At 43.1% G+C, this 10,868-nt stretch overlaps 1 long non-coding RNA gene across 1 annotated transcript; it reads right to left on the bottom strand.

Annotated features, from left to right (window-relative positions):
- Nucleotides 1-3,268: 3,268 nt before the first annotated feature.
- Nucleotides 3,269-9,576, bottom strand: LOC133382266 (uncharacterized). The gene is made up of 3 exons (XR_009761881.1): nucleotides 9,399-9,576; nucleotides 7,870-7,948; nucleotides 3,269-3,343 (listed from the first exon to the last, which is right to left on the bottom strand). It is a non-coding gene; the product is annotated as an uncharacterized LOC133382266 (long non-coding RNA).
- Nucleotides 9,577-10,868: the final 1,292 nt, after the last annotated feature.

The following is a 10,868-nucleotide window of genomic DNA, read 5'->3' as shown; positions in this document are numbered from 1 at the left end:
GAGTAGCAATATGGAGAGAGTAAACATGTAAATTTGGGGGCAGGGCCACAAGGAAACAGAGATACTAAACCGTTCCAGATGAACAAGAACTAGTGTGAATTGAAAACAGCAGATTGGAAGCTAAGAAGGTAGGAAGGCAGGAAGTGTGTGAACCTTCCAAATTGATCGCTATGGAAAAAGTGGCGTCTTTAATCCGAAGTACAGCTGCCATGTGAACCAGCCCTTAGTGTTAGACCAAATCCAGGCTTGTGGTTTGTCTCCCTCCAGACAAACCATGAGCTGTAAGCAAGGTTTGTGTTTGTTTATTGCTTGTGGTTTATCTTGGGAAGATCCTCCCAAGCAGCGCCTGAGGATCGCAAACTTGGTTGCATTCAGTCAGAGTAGAGGGCCAAGCTGGATCCACAGGACCTGAGCGCCCTCTCTGGCATTGTGGAGCCCGGTCTGCACCTTGGTACACCAGTGAGCTAAGAGAAATGAAACAGGCTGGACTACGGCTAGAGCGCAAGTGGTGAAAGACGTGCTGTGAGGCTGATTGGGGATGAGCAAAACATCATAACCGTGCCTACTGTGTGGTGGTGAGGAGGGCGAAGAAGGCCCACATCTCAGCCACCATTGTATCCTCAAGTAGCCATCCAGTGGAGCTTTTCCATATATTTAGGGGTCTGTTGATATCAACTCCAAGAAATGGAGTTTTAGACCCTTCAAAGAGCCACTGTGTCCTGCCCAGAGTGAGAATCATGAAACAGAGGCGAGACTGGAATTAATTCCTGTTTTATTAGAGTAACATCAAAGCCAAGGTGTCTCATAGATTTCGCTAACTAGCTCACTGTAATCCCTAACTAAATTACTCAGGCTTACTCTGCAGCTTGTAAGGGGAGTTGACTCAGCATCCTCATCAGGGGGGCGCGGCCTTAAGTAGGAAAGGTTTTTGCCCGTAATCTCTGACTCCTGCGTGGGACCTCCCTCTGGCCAAGTCTATTTTCTCGGTGGCGCACATGAGGTGACAGAGGGTGCGCACACATCTGCTTATCAGACAGTCTAGTCTCCTCAGGTGCCTGCTGCGTTGAAGAAGGCAGAGACGTTTCTGGTGGGGAAGCATTTGAAGGGCCAGACAAGGAATCCTGGAGGGGGTGGCATTAGTGCGCACATGAAGTCTTGCTCCAACGACTGTCCTGGGGCGCTTGGCAAGAGAGGGGTCTGCACGTGAGCGGGTTAATTTCCCATGGGAATCAGAGAGTGGTTGGTCGTGTCTCCTCCCCCCAGATCTTCAGGAGCATCCTCCACATCTGACATCTCTCCCATCTGCGGAGCTAGGGGTGTGGCCTCAAATAGCTCCCCCCCCCAGAGTCACGCTGTGCTGGGGAGGGGCCCTGGGCCTCCCCCACCTCCTGATCCAGGCCCCCCTGGGTCACCTGGGGCTCGACACACTGTGAATTGTTTGCAAGGCACTTTGAGGGTAAAGTTGCTCACCTCCGTAGCAGTCTTGATGCCCCATCCACATCTACTGTAGTCCCCAATGAGGTGTCCAGTGCAACGTCTGTTGCAACTTCTTGGGAATGGTTTCAGTTGATGTGGCCTGATGATGTAGACAAGGTGCTTGTGATGTGCGGCCAGCAACATGTCCTCTCGACCCTTGCCCTTCTTGGCTTATTAAAGCTTGCCAAGGGGGTTGACTGAGTGGATCCAGGGTGTGCTCAACGCATCATTGAGGGAGCGAGTGGTTCCAGCCACCCTGAAAGAGGTGGTGATTCCTCCGCTCCTGAAAAAGCCCACCCTGGACCCATTGGTCTGCGACAATTACCAACTGGTTGCAAACATCCCGTCTTAGGGAAGGTGACTGAGAGGGCTATGGCGCAGCAATGGCAAGTACTCTTGGATGACAGAGATTATCTTGACACATTCCAGTCTGGGCTCAGGACTGGTTTTGGGATTGAATCAGCCTTGGTCACCCTGATGGATGACCTTTATCAGGAGAAGGACAGGGGGAGTGCGACCCTGTTACTCTTACTTGATCTCTCAGAGGCTTTTGATACCATTGACCATGGTATACTTCTGGGCCGACTTGGTGAGATGGGTATTGAAGGCACTGTTTTACAGTGGTTCTGATCCTATCTCCAAGGTTGTTTTCAGATTATAGCATTGGGCAATTGTCTTTCAGCCCCCTGGCAGTTGTGCTGTGCGGTGCCGCAGGGTACCCTTTTGTCCACCATGCTGCTTAGCATATATATGAAGCCCTTGGGAGTGGTCATCAGGAGATTTGGGGCAAGGTGTCAGCAGTACGCTGACAATACCCAGTTCTATTTCTGTGTCACATCTGAATCGGGAGAGGCCATGCAAGTCCTGGACTGCTGCCTGCACTCGGTGGTGGGCTGGATGAGGGGCAATAAAGTGAGTCTGAATCCTAGCAAGATGGAGGCACTGTGGGTTGCTGGTTCCCAAGTTCAGATAATTGGTCATCTGCCTGCTTTGGATGGAGTCATACTCCTGAAAGAGCAGGTCTGTAGTCTGGGGGTGCTCCTGGATACATATTTGTCGCTAGAGGCCCAGGTGACCTCAGTGGCTAGGAGTGCCTTTTACCAGCTTCAGCTGGTGAGACAGCTGCAGCTGTTTCTGGACCGGGATAGCCTGACCACTGTTGTCCACGCACTGGTAACCTCCAGTCTGGATTACTGTAACACGCTCTATGTGGGGCTGCCCTTGAGGTTGGTCTGGAAGCTGCAGCTGGTGCAAGATGCGGCGGAGAGATTGCTGGCTGGGACAGGGTATCGCCAACATGTCACCCTGCTGCTGAAAGAATTGCACTGGCTGCCTATTTGTTACCAGGCCAAGTTCAAGGTTCTAGTTTTGGTGTACAAAGCCCTATACAGCTCGGGACCAGGATACCTGAAAGACCGTCTTATCCCTTATATACCCAGTTGATCACTGCGCTCTGCAGGTGAGGGCCTCTTGCAGATACCATCTTATCAGGAGGTCCATTCCACACAGCATAGGAAACAGACCTCTAGTGTAGCAGCACCTACCCTGTGGAATTCCCTCACCTTAAATATTAGACAGGCATCATCTCTATTATCTTTTCGGCAACTATTGAAGACCTTCCTCTTTCAACAAGCCTTGTAAGTTGAAACCTTATACCAGTCTGCATCTGTGTTGTAATTGCTTTTTAATATGTTTTTAAACCTTTTTTTAACAATATGTTTTTAACCTTTTTTTAAAAAAAGATGTCTTGAAATTAAAAAAAAACTTTTAAAAGATTTTTAATGTATTTTAAAGTCTTGTTTGTATGATGTTTTCAACTGTTTTTAATGTTTTTGTTTGCCACCCTGGGCTCCTGCTGGAGGAAGAGCTGGAGATAAATAAATAAATAAATAAATAAATAAGAACATTTGTTATTATTGCTTTCTTTTTCTTATATACATCAAAAGAACTACAGTGATGCTATCAACACCAAAAGGCTCCCATGTATGTTCCCTTCCTCTTTTCAATTTATGCCTTTGAACCACATGCTTAGTAAAAAGGGACAATTAACTTTTTTTTTCTAGTGGTCGTTCACTCTGCCTTAGACTGAAAACTGCCTTAGACTGTTAGCCCATCTATCTCAGCATTATCTACCTACACAAACTGGCAACAGCTCTCCAGGGTTTCAAACAGGAGACATTCCAAGCCCTACCTGGAGATGCTGGGGATTGAACCTGCATGCAAAACAGGGGTGCCACCAGGATTTCCTGGGCAAAGCACACTGTATATAGTTTGGCCCCCCTACATTCCCACCCACCCCTCACCTCCTGGCAATCTATTGGTTTGACAAGAACTGCTGCTTATGTACATATATTACCAATATGCAGGGCTGGCGCCAGAAGGTGACAAGGTCAGGCCCTGGCCAAGGGGCCTTTGAAGGGCCCCTCTTTAGGGTGGGTGGGCAGCGCTCCCTTTCCATGATCCATGGCAGCATCGGCTCCCAACCCTGAAGCAGATTGCAGAGAGGGAGCTCCCAGGCTCACACACACACACACACATGCAGGCATGCAACACCTGCCTGCATGCTCCACCCACCTCTCCCATTGTGGTGAATGCTGGTCGCGCTGTGTGCGCATGCCTGCCATCAACCAAGATGGCAGCAGAGACATCAGCCACTTAGGGAAGCCTCAGCCACTACCTTGGTTGATGGCAGGCATGCCTGCAGAGTGCGGCCAGCATTCACTGCAGTGGGAGAAGTAGATGGCACATGAGTGTGGGCGCCATGAGCCTGGGGCCCAGTCATGTCTGGGGCCGGCCCTGCCAAGATGTACAGTTATTTTGAATCCACAGTCTTGATTTTAGATGTATTTATATAATAGATGTTTTAACCTGCCTTTAGAGAACCTGTCCCCACAAGGCATTTTACAAGAGTTATAAATAGCTGAAAAATTATAATCATATAACAGATAATTATTACATAACATTTAAATATTAAAATATTATAAAAAGATAGCAACAGCTTAAAAAATCCATTTCAAACAGGGAAAATAAATCGTTCAAACACCATAATCATTAAATGACATTTAAACATTAAAATAATTTTAAAAGATAGCAGCTAAAAAGCTTTTGAATCAGATTTCAAACAGGGAAATGAACTGTCTGTCTTCTTTCTGAATAAGAACAGTATTCGACAATACCCATGTCTTTCTGAAAAAGAGCGATAGCTAAATGGCAGCACTAGATCAAATGGAATCATGTAATGAATAAATTACTTGGAACATGTTTTTCAGTACCATCGTATTGTTTTTTATTCATATTTTTTTCATTCACTCTCAGCCTACCCTACCTCACAGGGTTGTTGCAAAAATAAAAGTGGGAGGGAGGTCCCAGGAACAAAAGCTAGGTGGAAATATATCAAGTCATATTCAGAAACCAATGAGAGGGGGAAAACATGCACAAAGGCAGCCCCCCTTGCTTTAACAGCAACATTCCACAGTTCTGATATTTTACCGTAAAATACCAGCCCCCCCAAAAGTGTGCCAACACACACATACACACACACACTAAGTATACACACCTTGACTGAACCAGCTGTCAGCCTAACCTACCTCACAAAAACATATCTTTAAAATAAAATATTAGTTTCCTGCCAAATAAAAGCAGTGCCACCTAATTAAGCTCTGCCTAATTGCTTAAAAATGGGAGGGGGAGAGAGATTAATAACAGTCCTACGTGTCTACTCAAAAGTTTCATTGACTTACAGCACAATCCTAACCATGACTACTCTAAGTCCTATTGAATTCAATGGGGTGACGAGACACTACAAATAAAAACACACACAAAAAGCCAGGAAAGCTGGCAACCCCTCCCCCCTCCATGTTTTGATTTTTACAATAAACAAGTCTCTTTGCAAACTGTTCAGTTTGCATTTGGATTTTTTCGTGTGTGTGTGTGTGTGTGTGTGTGAGAGAGAGAGAGAGAGAGAGAGAGGGCCTTTCACACCCATTTACTGTATAGTAGAATCTGCAAAAATAACTCTATGGGGTAACTGATGATCAAACAGATATTACAAAAAAATAAGCCACAGCCAGAGAGGAAAAAACAGCAAGTTTTGATTCATTGATGCCCAGTCAACAATCATAGCTTTGACTTCACTCATTGGCTAAAAACCTGAAGGGGTAGGACTTGGAGCAGCAGGCGAGCTGAGTTCTCAGAAATTGCAGCGAGGGAGCAGCTCACATTTCAGTGTCAAGTTCTGTTTCTAGAGCAGGTAGAAAGTTTCTCTTTTTTAAGTAAAAGCTAAGAGTCCGGGCTCCCTGCTGGCCCTGGACCCACTAGAAAACTACCCTTTCTACCCATCTGTCAGCAGCCCTGATGCAAAACATGTGCTCTACTACCACTGAGCAATGGCCCTTTCTAAGGACTGTAGGCTGGCCAGAGGTATAGCTGCTCCTGATGAATGATTATACTCATATTTAAATCATCCTCTTTCAAATATCTGCAGAACCAAACTGAAGCCATTTTCAAAATCATATAGGCAATACTGGGGTGGAGTTTATAAGCTAGAAGCCAGCCTATCGACAGAATTTTGTTTCTAAGGTTTACAGCAATTAAAAACATTAAAAACAAATATACAAATTTTAAATCACAAAAAACAATTTAAAAACACAATTTTTAAAAAATTAAAAACAATTTAAAAACACATGCTAAAATGCCTGGGAGAAGAGGAAAGTCTTGACTTGGCGCCGAAAAGATAACAATGTTTGTCATTTCAAAACAAAACCTTACAAAACTTATAGTCCTAAACTCAGAAACGCTTGCTTAACAACCCTCTAAGTTTTCATGGCAATACACAAAACAGTCGGAGAGCAATGAGAGTTCAAAGTGTAAACACACACACACACACACACACACACACACACAGAGAGAGAGAGAGAGAGAGAGAGAGAGAGAGAGAGAGAGAGAGAGAGAGAGAACAGACCCCTGTTGGACTTTTTTCTGTCAGTGGTCTCATAATTTGTTGAAATAATTAAAAATCAGCCATGTTCACAGAGTACCTGTACTTCTATTACTGACCTTACCCCATACTCTGACCTTCATCTTCTGCAGTTTAAAAGTGAAAAAAAAATGCCTGGCCGATTTTTGATTAATTTAAGAAATTTAACATTGGAGTCAATGATAAGCGTGGGCATGCTCAGTAAGAACTAACTGTCAGCGTTCTAAAAGCCAGACTCACAACTGCTGGGCTTGCTTAATCAGGGGGCCACACTCACACCATATCTTTATTTCACTTTAGACAGTCATGGCTTCCTCCAAAGAATCCTAGGAAGTGTAGTTTGTGAAGGGTGCTGAGAGGAGACTTTTATTCCCCTGACAGAGCTCCTGTGGCCAGAGTGGTTTAACAGTCAGTCACTCTGATTGAGGCTCTATGAAGGGGACAGGGCATCTCCTAGCAACTCTCACAAGATAAAACAGTGTGAGGTGAAATATATTCTAGCAAAATTCTAGGTGTGCACTATGTTTTTAATTGACCATGCCCACCTTGCCTTAAGTGGAGTAATTTAAGCATAGCAGGCTAAAACATGCATCTTGGACAACTTTTTTCCAACACCTGAAGTCATTGCTTTAGTAGCAACATATTGTAATCAGTCTGATTTTACATCAAACTGCAGTTTCAGATTTAACTGTTAATGCACCCAAAATAGAAATAGAGCATAACCTCCAGTTTGAAACACAAAAGACTGTCTCACCATCATATAACATTGACCAATAAAAAGGATTTGAAATTAATAAAAATAAATTTGACACAGATTTCTAGGATGAATAATGAGGGAAATATAATTTTCTAGGTTAGATTCTCTGTAGAAACGTTAGTAACACAGAAAAGCAGCAAAGTAAGAAGAACACCAGCAAACATACAAAAATGTAATTCTCCATCTTTGGAGATGGCAGATGTTGCCACCACTCATCATATGCTCAGAAGCACATGTTACCAAATTCTCCCAAGCTGCACAGCAAGTGGATTGGACTGTGAAAGACCAACCCAAATTGTGTTTGCATTTTTACAGATTTGTAGGGAAGTACAATATCTCAGAGAGGAGGTCAGGTCTCCTGCTCCCCTGGCGCATTCCTATAGCTGCCCAATTTCCCTGCTTTTTAAAGTTTGATAGAAATATCTGTTGGTTATAGGTACGTTCTTAAACCACAAGGGTTTTTTTTTTGCCTATTAGTGAATTGTATTAGTTTCACTCACTTTGCATTGGATCCACAGCACCAGCTATGGTGGACAGTGGCTTGGAAATTCAACTGCCTTCTATCCCCAGTGAATACACCTAGGAGCAAAAGAAGGCTTTCGTTCTGTGTAGGGGACAACAATCACATGGAAAAAATAACTCATATAGAGAAGATACTCACTGCTTGGTCAGCACTTTTAGATGAAATGGTGTTCATAAAGCCAGGCATTGCGTGTTGGACAAATGCATACATACTAAACCTGGTAATTAAAGATTTTGGTACCATTATTATTATTAACTTTATTTATACCCCGCCGTTTTTCCAAATTGGAACTCACGGCTGGTTCCAGATAAAAGACACATACAATTAAAAACCTATCAAAAATAAAAGCATATAATACATAAATGAATAAGTATAAACAGATATAATTGAAAAATGAACTCTAGTTTAAAATAGCATCACTAGTTTATCTTTCCTACGGTGCGTCTAAACTCTTCCCAGACACAGAGAATATGCCATTCTTTCCTAGAAAAAGCTTACAGTCATATTCAGATACAGAAATTATCATTCATGTTACCACTTCCCTACAGAACAAAAGAAAGAAAAGAGGCCAATACTCTGTCAGTTGAGGTGATCAGATGCAAAAGAGGGCAGGCTTCCGGAATCAGCAGGTGGCCAGGTTGGACACTGGCTGAGAGCCCCTGCTACTAACAGGAGCCCCTGCTGCTGGGGCTGGGTGGGTGTAGCTCCCATTGCACAACCCGTGCTGGCATTGTGATAGGCTTGATGCTTGCACAGATTACGGAGCGGGAGCCACCCTCCCAAGCAACCCCCTGACATCAGCAGCATAGGCTGGCTGCACCACTTCCTGCAAGCATCAAGTCTATAAATGCAGGTACAGCATTTTGTATGTGTTTTAAGCACTTCACACAAGTACCCCAAGAATCCTTATGACTAGGGGCACACTAGATTTTCACCCATTACATTTTCCAGGTTGAAATGAAAAACTCTTGGGGCGGGGGGAGACTTTAAACTTTGCATCAATTTATATTTGCTTATGACTGTTCACAGCTGTTGCTTCTTCAGTACTGTTTTTTCTTTATTTCTAATGTAGGGAAAGCCTTTGGATCTAGGATCATCTATATAATGAATAGGAGTTGAGGGGTAGCCTTGTTGCTTTAGGAAAGGAAGTGGGGGAGGGAACCTAATGTTACATGAGTCCTTGAGTATATGGATTGCACTGTGCATGATTGTGGAATATGAAAGAATTAAAAATATCTGAAGACTAAAAAGTAAAAAAAAAACCCAGAATATGGGAAGCCCTAATACTACGGATGCTAATTAGCAGGCGTTCATCACACATATTCTACTACATTCCATACATGTAATGGAAGGTTTGTCTACAGTAGATTTTCCCAGGAACAAAATATAGCTTATTATATGTGGGGAAAATGTGACATCCTTGCAACACAAGTACATCCTCAAGAGAAAGCCTACGGGCTGTGATCAACAAATGGGTAACATTTTGATTTGTTTGTTATTTATGACAATGTCAAAATAAAAACATATTACAAAAAAACACCACACCACACCAAATGGGTAACAGCTACACTTTCATTGTAAGGCTTATGTTACAAGAGGGTAGATTTCAGATGGAAATAAAGAGAAACTGCTTGATGATAACAGCAATTTGAAATGGAACCAGTTACCTAGAGAGATGGTGGTTTCTCTCTCTCTCTCTCTCTTTTGCTTGAGGTCTTCAAGCAGCGGCTGTTGGGGACTTTCTGCGCTGAGCAAGTGGATTAGAGCAGGGGTGGGCAGATTCCAAGCTTGTGGGATCTACTTTGTTTGTTGTTTGTTTTTCCTGTAAACCTGAGATCCACCAACTAGGGCCTGGTGGAAAAGACATGCACTTGGAATTAAAGAATTCTGGGTGATGAGCTCCAGCTAAGTCAGAGTAGAACCACTGAAATCAACGGATATCTAAATAATATATTCCCTGACCAATCAGTAGGTGCAAAAGAATACATAAAGTCAAGGTACTAAATAAACACCATGTATGTCTGTAACATAGATATTAAAATATTATAGCTTCACAACACTGAAATGCAGACCCAGTATTGTAAAGACATATAAGATTGTTTGCTTATTATTGTATATTCTATTGACCATAGGCCACAGTCTTATTTATCCTTTGTAAAGTTTTCAACTATTTTCATATCTGTTTTATAGAATTACATGATATTTATTTAGTACCTTGACTTTATGTATTCTTTTGCAACTTTAACATTGGATATCACCCTTTTTATGAGTACCAGAACTATATGGATAAACAGACCTTCCTTCAACACAAATACCACTCCTAGTAAACACAAGGTTTCTTTGTTTCTGCTGTATAATTTAAGGCAGAGGGGAGGCATTTTGTTGCTGCTATTGTTCAATAGTTAGGAGTCAGAAATCCTTTACTGCTCTACTGTAAGCTACTCACATCGGGCCCAGCAAGCATGACTAGTGGCCAGAGATAATAGAAGTTTTAGTTCAGCAACATCTGTAAAGCCAAAGGTTCCCCACATCTGATGTAGATCTACCTTCTGTCCACCCCTGGACTAGGTGGCCTACAAACTGACCCTCAGAGATATGATTGTCTTCAAATATCATCTTCAAATGCGGGAAACATCTTATTAGTTCTTAAAACTGTTATGCAGTCTCTCTCCTGATGAAGAGACAGTGCCTCAAAATGTGTTGACCTTCCTGAGGTTTATGGATAAATGATTAAACAAGACATGTTTGTAATTTAATTTTATTCAGTAGATTGGACTTGCACCTTTGACTTAGGTGTTTTTATCTTGTTGGAAAAACTGCTGCCAAGTGTTGTGCATGCTGTTAGATCCAGAGAGAGGAGGAGCAATGCACAGGGCATAACACAGGCCTTCTCACATCCCCATCCCACTACCTATGGGTCTATGTGAGCCAAAGATGTTATCGCAAAGAGGTGGGAACAGGTTGCAAAATAAAGACTGTTTAGAATTCTCCTCGTGAGCCATAAACTGCAATTCTCTCTTGAGCCCCATGCTGTACAGGCCTGGTGCAGCTAGTGCTAATGCCATGTCTTTATTATGTAACGCATTGCCATGTCTCTTTCACATGCAGACCTTAGACTTTTTAGGGTTCCATCATGC

The sequence above is a fragment of the Rhineura floridana genome, chromosome 3, assembly GCF_030035675.1.
Source record: "Rhineura floridana isolate rRhiFlo1 chromosome 3, rRhiFlo1.hap2, whole genome shotgun sequence".
NCBI lineage: Eukaryota > Metazoa > Chordata > Lepidosauria > Squamata > Rhineuridae > Rhineura > Rhineura floridana.
This window is presented reverse-complemented; position numbering and strand designations above follow the sequence as displayed.